The sequence below is a fragment of the Rhipicephalus microplus genome, chromosome 1 (assembly GCF_043290135.1).
Source record: "Rhipicephalus microplus isolate Deutch F79 chromosome 1, USDA_Rmic, whole genome shotgun sequence".
Taxonomy (NCBI): domain Eukaryota; kingdom Metazoa; phylum Arthropoda; class Arachnida; order Ixodida; family Ixodidae; genus Rhipicephalus; species Rhipicephalus microplus.
In genome coordinates, this window is record NC_134700.1 from 27799783 (window position 1) to 27816418 (window position 16636).

The 16636-nt window shown below is 44.6% G+C and overlaps 1 protein-coding gene across 1 annotated transcript in view; it reads right to left on the bottom strand.

Annotated features, from left to right (window-relative positions):
* Positions 1–5559, bottom strand: part of LOC119178107 (FUN14 domain-containing protein 1-like) — a 91315-nt gene extending 85756 nt beyond the window's left edge. The window contains exon 1 of the mRNA XM_037429266.2: positions 5423–5559. The gene's annotated coding sequence lies outside the window, so the exon portion shown is untranslated. The remainder of the gene's footprint in view (positions 1–5422) is intronic.
* Positions 5560–16636: the final 11077 nt, after the last annotated feature.

The window sequence follows — 16636 nt, forward strand, 5'->3', positions numbered from 1 at the left end:
AGTCACCTCTAAGAAGGGACCGAATCAGTTCTGAAACATCAGGTCAGTTTACAGTTTTTAAAATTTTAAGTTTAGAAACTTGGGACTATAAGTTGTCCGGAGCATTTATGTTATTTGTGTTATTTTAAATAAGAGTCAATCATCTGTGTTGCATGGAAAATGTAGTTCATGCCTGCCGGATGTGCAGAACAACACAGAGGCAGGGGATGCTGCACGCCACTCAACGCCCCTTCACAGAGCTAGACCATGTTGCCACAGCCCTGCTGTCCAATCATGCATCAAGAGCTGTGAGAATATTTTTGTCACTCTGCAACCCCTGATATGACATAGAAATGAAAAGGTTACAATATTTCAGCCTCTTAGAAATCAACAAAACAAAGGCATTCACATAGACAGCGTTGTGAAGACATATATTTGTGAAGCTACACACGTATTGGTTTAATTGACCTCCCGGTGAGAGCGGTACCAGCCATTCTGAATCGCCATATGCACAGACAGGTGAAATAAAACATAGGGCATGCTTATCATCGTGTATTGAACATCTGGTCTCTTTCTCAAAGCTCTGTGAAGGCAGTCCCAAATACAGACTCTCTCTTAACAGTAAATATCTCAGTAAACATGCTCAATATCTCGAGGTATCTTTGTGCAAGTAGACCAGGGGTGCCAGACTGAGCTAGCGGGCCACAGTCACAAATTTTTCTCATCCGAGGGCCACGACAGTGAATATGGTCAGATTAGGATGTTGTCAGGTAAGGCTGCTATTAGGAAAGACAAAAAGATGTCTGATTTCTTAAGTAAAGGACATTTATGAATTCACGTCAGGTTTCAAGAAACAATGACCATGAGGTTCAGAAGTAATGAAATACAAAGCTCTTATTGTACAATCATGTTTGACAAATGAGGCATGGGGTGCATAAAAAAATTATCAGCCTGGAGTACACATGTTGATCACCCCCCCCCCCCCCATTAAAAGTTGTTGGTAAGAAAACTGCACTGTTCCGTAAATGCTTCATGCCACTAGGCCGTTACACACTTTTAACGGCCCAATGCTACACTGAATACACTGCTTAATCTCTTCCAACTCTGCTAAGATGTCAGACTCTGGAGTTCTGCATTCTGCAGACTTGCAGCGCCACCTGTCGGAGCAGTATTTGGTAGCACAAAGTCAGACTTCCTTGCACAGTTTACTGTGCAACCAGGTCCAAGCAGCAAGTGCGAAACAATGATTGAGCTAAATATTGTGTAGCTTTTTTCACTAAAGCTTAGCAAAAAGAGCTACGAATTTCTCTCCAATGGTCAGATGTGCCACTAAATCACCATGAAGTGTTCGCTGAATCACTCGACAGAATGAAAAAAAAAAAAAACGAGCGCCATCTCTCAATGAAATGCTACATCGACGATGAAACACTCCTCTTTTTTCCACTGCGTTGACGCTGAGTAGGTGAACCCTTCTTTACACTTTATTTTTTTTGGTTGCCATGCGAGCCCACTCAGTGCAGTCGGCAGCACAACCATCCAACAAGACCAGAGGGAACTCGGTGTCGCATCTTCCTTTGAAATCGCAACGTTAAAATTGTGTGAACGTGGTATACACACGTCAGACGATAAGTCCCGATTTCACTCAGCTGCTGCCGCATCGACACCAATTCTTCAGGTGCTTCAGACGTGCACTTGTGTTCGTTGGTCGCGGTGCAAAATGGCTTCATACAAGATGGCGTTTTTCTTTCGCAACCAACTGTGGGTGTAGTAAAGGCGTAGCGGCAGTTTGATGACCAGAGGAGAGGAACAGGTGCTATGTACTTCATAGGTACCGCTGGTACGACAGCAACCTTTATGAGATTACTGTAAATGCACGATTGTCCTCCAGCTGAAACACTGCGCATGGCTTCGCAGTATGCTTGATACCACTGTGTGATAACAAGTGTGTTATCTTTGTTGCGTTGGTTAATACTGAAATGCAATTGGATTACCATTTTTACAAAGATGAGTGAGACTGCAAATGGTCACCCTTCTGTATGCTTACTAGTCCACGAACATTGGTTCTATATTTGCATATTATGTGAATTTTCACATACCAGAGGAGATTTTAGCATACAATGTATACATATTACATGCGTGCGCATTTGTTATATAAACGTCATTAATTTCATGCCTAATTTAGAACTCCTTCGATAGACGATTGTGGCTTAAATGGTGAAAGTGATTAGATTTTCAGAAATGTGTGATTGTATTGCATTCTGAAGTTTCTCATCATTTTTATGCAGTCGGTTAGATAAACGAATCGACACTGTGCGAATGTTTGTTGGTCATTTGCTCTGAAGCTCTGTGACCCCTGTTATAATGTCAAAGAAGTTATCTTTTCATGTTGTCTTTCATAATTAGCTGTATAGTTGAGGGCTGGACGAAGTTAAAAATATGCCTTTTCTGCTTTTGGAAAGCAGGCATACAACCGTGATGAACATTGTTCTTGTACTGTTTAGATTATCCAATGAAACAAAAGTGCATTTTATGTTGCAACAATTTTATTTTGTCAGTGTTAACAGATCATGAAAACAACTCAACGAATGCACGTTGGAAACGCATGAATTGCATCACGCGTATGCACGGCAATAAACGAGCCAGTCACTTTTAAGCTAATAAAAAGGACGTTTGACGTTACAAACATCATGGCTCTGCTGTGAAGCCGCGTCAGCTGTGCAAAAATCAAACAAGAATAAAAATTAAATTTTAATAAATATTGGCTAGTAGTGAGCATTTTGCGCAATGCTTATGCAGCAGCGCATGAGGCCAATACCCAAATTAAATGTATTTAGGCGTTAAAGAACACACATCCGAGTGCTTGCCTTACACTAATCTCTTTCGTGTCTTGTGCCTGCAGTTCACTGTAATAAGATTTCTACTTTTATGAAGCAACGATGGATTGATGGAAAAAGCTTTTCAGGTCCTTGATTTTCAGAAAACCGCGCCTAAACACTAACTAAAGAGAAGGCTTCTATAGTGGCCTATGCACACTCCCTCGCGAACAGCTCTCTTTGCACCACCCAGATTTGGCCAGGGCAGCAATCAGGGCGCTGGAGGCGGCGTTTTTCGCAGCTCCGCCTGGGCAGAGTATGACGTCTATGCACACTTTTTTAAAAATGGACACTCTGCAGACAAACGCGCTAAATAATTTCTCCAGCGACCACAGACATGAGCTAATGCTGACTCACCATGTGCAGGAATAGGCTACGCCAGGGAACTCTAATGGCAACAAGCTGCATTGGTTTGTGGGACGCAAAACCACACATGGTTGTTGTCGTTCCGCAAGGACGTGACGCTAGCCTACCACATGCAGCGTTGTTATGAGCTCAATACTGGCAGCACCGTGAAAAAGGATCGGGCATGTTGGCAATACATTGTGGTACCTAGTGCATACACGAGCACAGGTCGGCAATTAAAGGCCGAGCTCACTCAAATACATTTTGTGCTTAGGACTCACTCACACTCGATCTGGTGAGCCTGTGTGAGTGGACTCATATGAGTGCATTTGCCGACCTTCCTACATGTACGAGAAAAAAAATATTGCGCTATGTTCACCTGTATTCGTCGGTGTTATTACAATTTTTACAGCACAAGCTGTTGTGAGATCACAATACAGGTCACGCGCAGTGCCGCAGCCATCCACCGCCGCCGGTGTCTGTAACCACTCTCGCAAAAAATAGGAAAAAACTGTGGTGGCATAACCAGATACGAACCAGGATGCAAAAACATGCAAAAACACAATATGTAAGGCAACGCGTCCTGTTGGCACACAAGGCAGAACCACTTGGTACTCTTTAGTTGACCTGTTACCACGGCCCTGAAGGGCCGCTGTAGCCACTAGGACGGAGTTCTGCATTTGGCGCCCATTCACTATGGTGGCCGAAAGCAGAATGCTGAGCCACGCCGGTGCTTAGGATATGTTCGCAAACTTGCCTTAGGCAGGTTGATGTCGGGAAAGAAATCGTGTTATTATGAGTAATAAAGTGTTTTAGAACAGCAAAGAAACAACCATGCATCCCACAATGCAAATCGCGTAACGAGTGGGTCGTCCAATTATCCAACACAATACAAAAGCTTCATCACCCATTAAAGGGCCACTCAACAAGTTTGGCAATTTTCAGCTAACAAGTGCAATGCGTAGATGAAGCTTTCACGATCACGTATGCCGAAATTTGCAACGCTACGCACCACAAAAATGGGTCAAATTTCAAGATAAACGCTGCACCCCCTTCCTTTTGCGAGCGCGCCCAGAGAATGAGGGCATGACGTGCGCGTATGAATGACCCTATGTACACCGCAATGCAGTGACGTTGGTCCTCTACGTAGACGATTGTGCTCTGATGTTGTCAAAAGTGGCACGTTACATGGCGAAAATTATAACACGACGTGCGTAGTTTATGTATTTGTTGCTTAAAGAGATTATCAAATCACTATATAAATAATGAGACGCCATAAGGGCATGTGAGCGCTCTGTTTTTTTTTTTTTTTTTTTTCGCGTGAATTGCACCGACATGCGTTGCCGCGGTCAGCACATCGAGCAGACAAAAGCCGTGGAACGCTCCTACGCGTTGGCGCACTCATTGTGCTCATCTATTCTGCCGCGTCTAAACAGCGTTCCCAAACCATCCTGCAAAACAGGCAGTAGTAGACCTCAAAACAACGCTGGTCAACAACAACGAAAAAAAAACGCCCCTCGCGTGCATTGGGGTTGAGCTTGTTCGCAGACGTCATGCGCACGTGACCTCTTGGTCCGATGCCGGAGAGGGTAGAGGAGAGACTTAAAGCAATTTTCTCAGCTCGTAATGAACCGATTCAAAAAAATTTTGTGGTAAAATGTTCTTCATCGGACACCCAACAACTTCCACGGTATAACTAAATTTCAGTATATGGCCTAGTGAATGGCCATTTAACTGCGGCACATTCCCACTCCAGGCGTAATGCTTCATCGCCGTCACAAATTCGTTGCAAGTGTTTAGCGGAGAATGACGAAGCATAGCGTACCGAGTGCCGACCTACTATGCAGAAATTATGAATATTAATGGCGTAGTGAGTACCTAGCAAGTGTGCTTCTAGCATTTACATAAAGAGTGCTTAGAAAAGCCTTTGTAAGGCCGCTCACGTTTTGGCCGTGACGGTGTTACGCCTTCAACGCAGGGCTGACGTTATTATTATTTTTAATGATCTACATACTGCAATGATACGACATACCGGGCTCGCCCTCTGCATTGATCATGCATGCTCGTAGCGACGCGCACTCGTTCCGCCTTCGTGTTTTTGATCTAAGTGAAATGCCCACGCAACTGGACGTGCCCAGCCACGCCAGGCGGAGGTGCGCTTGCGCCCCGTATCACAGCGGACAGGTACGCAAGCACAGCTGAACTATCGCACTACTGAGGCTTACCACAGAACACCTTGGGCGTCCCTTCGCACCGCCTGTCACTCTACACTTCACAGGTAACTGTTTTCCTAGCTTGGCCACAGAACACCTGGATGGATGGATGGATGAATGAATGTGGCTGCACACTTCGGATTGGGTATTCACTAGCGCCCTCTGGCCATAATATTTAGTGAAGTTGTTTTTTTTTTTAACAAACCCACAAGCAACTTTTCCCACCTTATGATCATATGGGGGCCGCCATCTTGTGTGGGACTAAGCCACTCTGAGGACAACAAGTCATATCTCGGCTTTTACACACCCCAGGACGACAAAACAGGTCTCAATTGAGTCGTTAAAATCCGTAGATAGCCGTCGAAAAAACCGCGAGCGCCCAATTCAACCAAGAGCGTCAAAAAAGACTTATTCAGAAGACAAACTCAGTGTCGCCGGACTGCTATCACTGATTGAGCTGGGTTTGACGAAACAGCTTCCACAGCGAATTAAGCCCACCGGAACTGCTCCTCCACCTCTTAGCCAATAAGCAAAGATTATTCCAACTGCGGGAGCGGGAGCGGCCGCGTCAGCAGCACGGGTAAGTGAGCTCTGCACATATCTACCTATAACATATCTACCTATAACTTTAGCAATTTTGGTCCTAGGAGGGTCAGAGTGGTGTCTATTTGTTCGTGAAGAAACAAGGAGTTCAACCGCTACAAATACTGCTATTACAAACGAAAATTTTAAATTTTAGGAACGGAAAACAGTGTGAGTCTGTGAAAACAACACCAGTCGGACCACGTGCCCGGTGCCGCGCCGTTCCCAACCGGGGAAAAAAATGCGTGTTGATGGAACTACAATAAAAGGCCTGAGGTGCGGCCTCACCGGTAACCACAGCCGGGAACGCACCCCCTCACCAGAGAAGGATTGGCCACCCTGGTGCAGTGTCTGGCCACTACCTCCCACATGGATGCGCCAAATAACTCATGGCCCTCAGTCCTTACCAGCTGCGAAGCAACTGACTACGGCGGCGGTCAGATCTGCAACGCAGCAGAGGATGCTAAGAATCTCTGGACTACAGGCCGCCATTGGAACCTGAACTTGGCAACGTTTAACGCTAGAACCTTATCTAGTGAGGGAAGTCTAGCTGTACTATTCGAAGAGCTAGAGGGTGTTAAATGGGATATAATAGAGCTCAGTGAGGTTAGGAGGACAAATGAGGCCTATACGGGGCTACAGAATGGGCACGTCCTTTGCTATCGGGGCTTGGCAGACAGAAGAGAACTGGGAGTGGGGTTCCTAATTCACAGAAACATAGCCGGCGACATAGAGGAATATTATAGCATTAATGAAAGGGTGGTAGGTATTGTAATTAAACTGAATAAAAGATACAAGATGAAGGTAGTACAGGCTTACGCGCCTACATCCAGCCATGATGACGCTTCAGTTGAAAGCTTCCATGAAGACGTGGAATCAGCAATGAGTAAGGTAAAAACACAGTATACTACAGTGATGGGCGACTTTAATGCAAAGGTAGGGAAGAAGCAGGCTGGAGACCAGGCAGTAGAAGATTATGGCATCGGCACTAGAAACGCCAGAGGAGAGCTACAAGTAGAATTCGCAGAACGCAATAATTTGCGGATTTTGAATACCTTCTACCGAAAACGAGAAAACCGCAAGTGGACATGGAGGAGCCTTAATGGCGAAAATAAGAACGAAATAGGCTTTATAATGACCGCACACCCAGGAATCGTGCAGGATGTGGAAGTGGTTGGCAAGGTACGATGCAGTGACCATAGAATGGTACGGTCTCGGATTCGCCTAGACTTGAAGAAGGAACGACAGAAACTGATACGCAAGAAGCCAATCAATGAGCTAGCACTGAGAGGGAAAGTACAGGAATTCAGAGTGTCGCTGCAGAACAGGTACTCGGCTCTTAGTGAGGAAACCAACCTTAGCGTAGATACAATGAATGATAATCTGACGAGTATCATTACGGAGTGTGCAGTGGAAGTTGGAGGCAGGGTAGTTAGACAGGACACTGGCAAGCTTTCCCAGGAAACGAAGAACCTAATTAAGAAGCGTCAAACCATGAAAGTGTCAAGTACAACAGACAAAATGGAACTGGCAGAGCTTTCGAAGTTGATTAATAGACGTAAAGTATGCGATGTAAGAAGGTATAACATGGAGAGAATTGAACACGCTCTGAAAAACGGAGGAAGCTTCAAAGCAGTAAAGAGGAAAGTTGGGATAGGCAAAAGACGGATGTATGCACTAAGGGACAAAGAAGGCAAAATAACTACCAATATGGATAGGATAGTTAAAATAGCGGAGGAGTTTTATAGAGATCTGTACAGTAGCCTAGACAACCACGACCTTAATACTATATTAACTAGCAGTAACCCAGACGACACCCCACCAGTAATGATAGAAGAAGTCAGAAAAGCTTTGGAGAGCATGCAAAGAGGCAAAGCTGCTGGTGAGGATCAGGTAACATCAGATCTGCTGAAAGATGGAGGACAGATTGTGTTAGAAAAACTAGCCACCCTGTTTACGAGGTGTCTCCTGACGGGAAGGGTACCAGAGTCTTGGAAGAACGCTAACATCATCTTAATACATAAGAAAGGAGGTGACAAGGACTTGAAGAATTACAGGCCGATCAGCTTGCTCTCTGTAGTGTACAAGCTATTTACAAAGGTAATTACTAACAGAGTAAAGAAAACATTAGAATTCAATCAACCAAAGGAACAATCAGGATTTTGAACTGGCTACTCAAAAATTGACCACATTCATACTATCAATCAGGTAATAGAGAAATGCTCAGAGTATAACCAACCACTATACACAGCCTTCATAGATTACGAGAAGGCGTTTGATTCAGTATAAATATCAGCCGTCATGCAGACACTGCGGAATCAGGGCGTAGATGAAGTATATATAAACATTCTGGAAGAAATCTACAGGAAATCAACTGCTACCATAGTGCTTCATAAAGAAAGCACCAGAATACCAATCAAGAAGGGTGTAAGGCAGGGGGACACAATCTCCCCAATGCTATTTACCGCGTGCTTACAGGAGGTTTTCAGAAGCCTACAATGGGAACAGTTAGGTATAAGAATTAATGGAGAATACCTTAGTAACCTGCGCTTCACCGATGACATTGCATTGCTGAGTAACTCAGGGGACGAATTGCAACTCATGATTACGGAGTTACACAGGGAGAGCAGAAAGGTGGGTCTTAAAATTAATCTGCAGAAAACGAAAGTAATGTACAACAACCTCGGAAAGGAACAGCGCTTCGAGATAGGTAATAGTGCACTTGAAGTTGTAAAAGACTGCCTACTAAGGGCAGGTAATAACCGCAGAGCCTAACCACGATATTGAAGTAACTAGAAGAATAAGAATCGGGTGGAGCACATTCGGCAAGCACTCTCAAATTATGACAGGTAGATTGCCATTATCCCTTAAGAGGAAGGTATATAACAGCTGTATCTTGCCGGTACTTAGCTACGGAGCAGAAACCTGGAGACTCACAAAGAGGGTTCAACTTAAATTGAGGACGACGCAGCGAGCAATGGAAAGAAAAATGGTAGGTGTAACTTTGAGAGACAAGAAGAGAGCGGAGTGGATTAGGGGACAAACGGTGGTTAAGGATATAATAGTTGAAATAAATAAGAGGAAATGGACATGGGCCGGGCATGCAGCACGTAGACAGGATAACCGCTGGTCATTAAGAGTAATTAACTGGATTCCCAGAGAAGGAAAGCGGGTTAGGGGGAGACAGAAGGTTAGGTGGGCAGATGAAATTAAGAAGTTTGCGGGTATAAATTGGCAGCAGCAAGCACAGGACCGGGTTAACTGGCGGAACATGGGAGAGGCCTTTGTCCTGCAGTGGACGTAGCCAGGCTGATGATGATGATGATGATGATGATGATTTTTTTAAATAGTAAAGTTGAGGACTGCTACTTTGCAGTGAAGGGTTTCATTTTCACTCGTGCCTTGACTTTAGCCACCAATCAGACAACCGTCTTCTAGTTAATTCTACCCACTTAAACTCTATTTCGCCCTCGCGGTCCCTGAACCCCACTGCTTTGAAAAACTCTGTGCCATCATCCTGAACTATAGGGTGAAGTCCTTTACAGAACATTACCAAGTGTTCGGCAGTTTTCTCCTTCTCTCCACATGCACTGCATACAGTGTCGCGACTATGCTAGCCACCATAGTCGCGACATTACATTCTAGCATCGTTCCAGACAGGTGACTGCCGTGCCACGGCGAGCCATGGCGCGAACTAATAAGAGTAGCCCCCTGCTAGGTGCTTTTCTCACGACCGCGTGGCCTAGTTGCCGAATTGCGCGAACATCTCTAGCAGTGCGCCCGCGCTGGCTAGAGCGGCGCGGGTATGTAAAGGCGCCACTTGCTGTGTTATGTGTGTGTCAGCGCTCCCTATATTTCGATGTTGTGCGGCGGTTTGTATTATTGCGATATTATTCCTTGCAAATATGGTGATGCTTGAGTGCTGACTGTTCTGTGTGGACGTTAGTTCTGAATGCGCGGTGCGTTCTGACGCGCTTTAGTGAACGCTGTCACACGGGTACTTGCTGCATGTCGTCGCGCTGCACTGTATTTGATCCGGACCATGTAGCGATGACTAATACCGGTTTTCCTCGAGAAATTTTGATCGCGCGCAACAACTTTGTCGCTGCTGCGCTGTACAGCATCGGGTTTGCCGCAGATGTCGTGACAGCGATCACAAGTGGCTGTGTGACACCAGCGGTATGAATATCGCATTATTTCCACTACTCGCACAGGAAGTCCAAGTAGCATAGAGAAAAAAAAAGCTGTGACTGCGATATCCCCTGTCGATGATCACACGTGAATGCTTATACCAAGTTAAATTGTTCAGTTATGTACACTTTTGTGGCCTCTACTTCTTTAGCTGCTGCTTACATGGCAATGCAAGAAAAAATCAGTCTACTAATTACATCAAAACTACGCAGAAACGGTGCATCACACTTAGGCAAGTCTCTAGAAAATATAAAACGTCTGCGAAGAAGCCCATGTACATGTTCGTTCTTGCAAACAGGCTTATTGCTCACGATTTTGGCAAATTTTGTTGTTAGGGTTGTGCTGACATGAGCCGCAGTGGACCACTCCATTATACATATATTGTACGATTGGTGTGTCAAGTGGTCACCTGTAAATTGCGATCTGCATAAAAAGCGAGTGCTTTGCCTTCAGCGCAACTTTGGCATTCCCACTTTTTGCTTAACACCTAAATCTAAACCATGACCTTCTGTAAAAACTCCCGACCTGCTCACCGGCACGCTCCCTTACGGCGGCGCATGGGACTGGAAATTGATGTGTAGGGACCGAAGACTTACCTTCAACATCTTTTTCGTCAAACAAGGAAAACTCATTGATCAGGCACTACCAGCATTAATGTACGCTGAAGATATAGTGCTAATGGTCGACGACAAGGAAGATTTGCAGAGATTGATGGACATCTGCGGTAATGAGGGAGATACATTAGATTTCCGATTCACTAAGGAAAAATCAGCAGTCATGATTTTTAATGATAACGAAGGTAGTGAGCTTAGAATACAGGAGGTCATGCTAAAGATAACAGATTACCAGATGCCGCCAGAACTTACCCATATAGGAAAACCAGGCAATGGGCGAGTGTATGTCAAAGGACGTTGAGGAATTAGGAGGAGAGAAATAGACTTTATTAATTTCCGGCAGATTGCTGGGATGGGCTCCCACCTAGGGGCCAACGGAGAGACCGTGTCTCCCGGCAGCTTCCTTGGCCTGCTGGATCGCCCAAAGTTGTTTGTCCAGGCCCGAACTGAGCAGCGCAGTCCGCCAACGCGCCCGAAGGTCTTCATTGGAGGCCGCGACCCCAGAATTTCTGAATAATGCTGGACATTCCCATAGTATATGGTCGAGAGTGGCTCTGGTGGTACAGTACTGGCATAGATTAGAACTATAGACGTCAGGATATATGTGGTGCATGATGACAGGGTTCGTGTATGTGCGTGTTTGTAGCTGTCGCCACTGAACGGACTGGGCCCGATTTAGCTTGGAGTGAGGCGGAGGGTACTCCCGCCTTTGCAGTCGATAGTGTTGAATTATGTCATTAAATTTAGTGAGCCGATCGTTCCATTCCCACACCGGCGCAGAAAGGTCCGTTTGGGTGGCCGCTTCGTCTGACGTGACTCGGAACGTAAGACCTCGAGCCACGTTGTGCGCCACTTCATTCGGATTGGCCTCCGCGTTACCTAGTGGTGTGTGGGCCGGGAACCACAAGATGTGTACGTATTTGTCCGCCTCGTGAATTTTGCCTGTATTAAGAATCCGCAATGCCTTGGGGGAGATTCTGCCGCTGGCGTAGTTTCTAACGGCTGTCTGCGAGTCGCTTATTACGCATGAGGCGTTAGTGTGGGCTATGGCCATCGCGATAGCCACTTCCTCTGCCGTTTCTACGTTCCGTGTTATGATTGACGCGCTGCTTTTGCATTGTTGTGTGTGGTCTACGACAGCAGCCACGAAGCGGTGACGCTCCTGGTAGCGTGCTGCGTCGACAAAGACTGCCTCATGGTTGCGCCCAAACATCTTTGACATGGTCTTGGCTCTACTGACACGTCTGCCCCTGTTGTGTTCAGGGTGCATGTTTCTTGGTATGGGTGGTACTGTTAGCTTAGCACGGATAGTGCGTGGTATGTCGTGTTTATCTCCGTGTTGAGTGTGGTAAGTAATACCGAGATTACATAGAATCTGGCGGCCTGGCTTAGTCTTGGCTAAACGCTCGAATTGGGAGATTTGTTGCGCCTCAATAAGTTCCTCAAGGGTATTGTGTAAGCCAAGTTGAAGGAGTAGTTCGGTGCTGGTGTTTTGAGGCAAACCTAGCGCTTGTTTGTAAATTTTCCTAATTAGGCAATTGAGTTTTGACTTTTCCGCGGTGAACCATCGGTGGTACGCCGCTTTATAGGTGATGTGAGTTAGAACAAACGCTTGGATCAAACGGATGATGCTGGCCTCTTTCATGCCTTTGTGTTTATTGGTAATGCGCCTAATGAGGCGCATCGTGTTAGACACTCTGGCTTCAATGTTGCGAACTGTCTCTCCGTTGGTACCCTTACTTTCTATGATCAAACCTAGCGCTCTGATTTTGTCCACGGTTTTTTTTTTTTTTTTTTTATTCACATACCCTAAAGGCCCTTGCCGGGCATTACATAGGGGGGGGGGGGGGTTACAGTAAACGGGATGAGGGTTAGGTTACATTTGAACAAATAAACAGTTGGTAACACCACTAAAGCACAGCAAATAACAATGAAACACTATCGTACAAAAAAATAATTCACTTTTTTTTTTTTTTTTTTCATACAATATTAGGTGAGCTTTTTAACATTTCTACAAAGGCGTCGAAGTTTCTTACAGACACAACATCATGTGGTAAGTCATTCCAAAGACGGAGTGCGCACAACAGAGGCGAGTTATAGAAGATGTTTGTACGCGCATATGGAACTAAAACTTTGAAGGGGTGATCTAGGCGCGGAAAATAGTGATGGGCAGGCAATATGTAAGTGGTAGCAAATGACGAATGATTATGATAAAGTTTGTGAAAATGGGATAGCAGGGCCAGCACTCTTCTTTTCTCTAGTAATGGGAGGCTCAGTGATGCTTTGATATTAGTGATGCTCGAATGACGCAAGTAGTTTCTGGTTATGAATCGGGCAGCTTTATTTTGCATGGATTCAAGTTTGTTAATTAAGTAAATTTGATGTGGGTTCCAAATGAATGAAGCATATTCTATTTTAGACCGAACAAGGGAGGTGTATGCTGTAAGTTTTGTCTTCCAGTTAGCTTGATGTAAGTGGCGTCTAATGAATCCAAGTGTTTTAGATGCTTTAGATGTTATTGCGTCAATGTGGGCATTCCATGACAGGTCGGCGGAAAGATGGACGCCTAAGTACTTTATTGATGAAACGTGTTCTATTGGCATTGCATTAATGAGATAGGAATTGATCGGGGGCTGGGTAGTATTCGTAAAAGTTATAACTTTTGTTTTGGAAGCGTTAATTTTCATTTGCCATTGATCGCACCAAGTAGCGATGCTATCAAGGTCTTTTTGTAAAGCAGTGTGGTCGTTTGGGTTAGTAATCTTTCTATAAATCACACAGTCGTCGGCAAATAAGCGAGTAGTAGATGCCAGGTTTTTAGAAATGTCGTTAATGTAGATGAGAAACAGTATCGGTCCAAGTACAGAGCCTTGGGGTACCCCGGATTTAACTTGAATCAATGTAGATGAACAATCATTTACAGTCACGAATTGATAACGATTACACAAAAAGTTATTTATCCAAGTGGTAACGTTTCGGTTTATCTTAAGGCAGTCTAGCTTCATTAATAGACGACTGTGGGGAACTTTGTCAAATGCTTTGGCAAGGTCGATAAATACGGCATCAATTATTGTAGACGCATGAACGGCATAATGGAGGTCAGTAACTAATTCGAATAATTGTGTTTCGCATGAACGCCCGCGCTGGAAACCATGTTGGTTAGGAATAAAGTAATTTTGCTCGGTTAAGTACGTCATTACTGCAGATGATATGATGTGTTCTAATAATTTGCAGGGTATGCTGGTGAGTGAAATGGGCCTGTAATTAGATGGCATCGATGAATCACCGGATTTAAATATCGGCGTCACGCGAGCGATTTTCCATGTGTCAGGCACACATCCAGTGTCAATTGACTGCTGAAATAAAGCTACAAAAATACGGGATATGACTGGCTTAGTAATTTTAAGTAACTTCGGGCATATACCATCTGGTCCAGGGGATGAATTGTTTGCAAGACGTTCAATAGCCGATTCGATACCTTCCGGAGTGATCACGATGTCATTCATTGTGGCGTTAATGGAGTCAAATTTTAAATCGGCCGAAATGGGCTCCTCTTCAGTGTAAACAGATCCAAAGAATAAGTTCAGTTCTTCTGCAGCCTCTGACGGTGACAACAGTTTATCGTCTTTAGTTAGATGAATTGGCTGTCCCGAACATTTCCTAGGATTTACCACTTTCCAAAATTTTTTAGTATTGTTTGTTAGCAGCGCAGGTAGATCCTCATTAAAAAATTTGTCTTTAGCTGTTTTTATTTCTCTGTCGCATATCTTTGCATAGTTTCTGTACTCTTCCCATGCAGCATCGGTGCCCGAGAATCTTGCCTTAGAATACAAGCGCTTTTTTTTGTTGATGCACCGCTTGACATGCGAGGTGAACCATGAGTTGTGAGTCGAAGATGTGATTGTAATTGTAGGAATGTATTGGTTTTTTAGTTGCATGAGTTTCTCGTGAACGATTCGCCAGTTTTCATTCGTGTCACGAGAATGGAGGCTGGTGAGAAAGTGATCAGAGAAAGACGACAGGTCGGACAGAATGTTCAGTACGTCAGCTCGTTTGTAGTCGTACAATACTTTCATCTGTTTTTCTGGTTTTACCACTTTTATCATGGCCTCGCAGTGTAGAACATTGTGGTCACTAATACAATCTAGTACGTGGACGCGCATATTCTCAGGTTCAGTAGTGAGCACTAAATCAAGAACAGAACTTCCGCGTGTAGGGACAGAGACCATTTGAGTCATGTTAAATAATGAAAGTGTATCAAGGAAATCAATACATTCATTTCTTCTTGTACCACCCGTAGGTGTGCATGTCCGCCAGTCTATTCCCGGATAATTAAAATCACCGGCTAATATTATTGGTGATGTTGGATGTTTGCATTGAACAAAACTAAGTGAGTCATTCAAATTATCGACAAACTCGATAGAAGCGTCTGGCGGACGATAGCATACCCCGACAATACAAGTTTCACCTGCTGACAGTTGCAGTACAATCCACAAAATTTCTAAGTGTGCGTCTGTGTCTAATAGTTGCGCCTTAAAATGACTTTTTACGGCAATCATTACGCCGCCACCCCGCTGGTATGACCTGTCCTTTCTGAAAATATTGAAATCAGCAGACAGAGCGAGTTCGCCGTTCGATACATCAGCATTTAACCACGTCTCCGTACCGAGAACTAGATCCGCAGTGCAGCATTCAACGATTGTGGCAAGTTGATCTTGTTTGTTCAAGATGCTGCGAAAATTACATACAACGAGAGATAAGGTATGCGCACAACGATTCCTGCGTCAAGCCGTGTTTACACGTGGTTCGTGCCTTGGTATTTGAACAATTGTGCTGTCATTAGTATTCCCTAATCCGTACAATCTATTTCCCAGGAGAACCTTATCAAAGAGCAGTTTATACTTTTCGCCAGGCTTTCGTTCTACTTTTACGAAATCGCGAAGTTTCTTTCTTATCATCTGTATCCTTGGCGAGAAATCCTCCTCTACCCAGACTCGAGGGGAAGATTTCTGTAGCTTGTAGGCGTTTCTTAGAATGCTACTCTTATCTTTGAAGTTCAAAAATTTCACTACAATCGGCCGAACTCGATCATCTGTGACTCGCCCTACTCTGTGGGCACGTTCTATTTCACCCGATTGAATTCCAAGATGCTGTGTGACAAATTCAGATACTATTTTTTCTGTGTCCTTCCATTTTTCTGCTGTCTGCTCCGGAATACCTTTGAAGACTAGGTTATTCCTTCGCATTCTGTTATTCAGATCGTCGACCAGTAAATCTGCTTGCTCTGTCTGTTTCGTTTCAAGGCTTTTCAGCTGGGCGTGTGATTCTTGTAGGACCTCGTTCACGCTTGTAACGTCTTTACGTAAGACGTCTATAACGTCAAGTCGCTCTTCTATTTTCGAAAGTCGCCGTTTTGTATCTGTAATAGTCGTTTGAAGGTCCTTCAACTTGCTTGAAGTTTCTTTCTGGAATTTGTCAATTGTCTGTCCTATATCTTTCACCAAAACTAATAGCTGCTCTACTTTGTCAGGCCCTGGATTTGTTTCGATGTCACCAGCGCAAAGCAGTATGTGTGCAACACTGAACAAAACTACAAGTAGACGGCATCCTGGTCTCCAGTAACCATGGAGACCATGGTATGGCGTGACCATCGCTTGTAGTGAGTTTTATATCAGCGTGTGCCTGCGCTTGGGGATGTTGTTTGGGTGGCCGACCTCTAAGTGTAGGGCGATATAGCAGTAGCTGAGATTTCTCCGCCGAGCAGGATAGTCCAGTTCCTTGTAAATATCGCTCGACTGTGTCAATCCCCTCCTGTAATCTCTGTTCAATGAAACCGTCA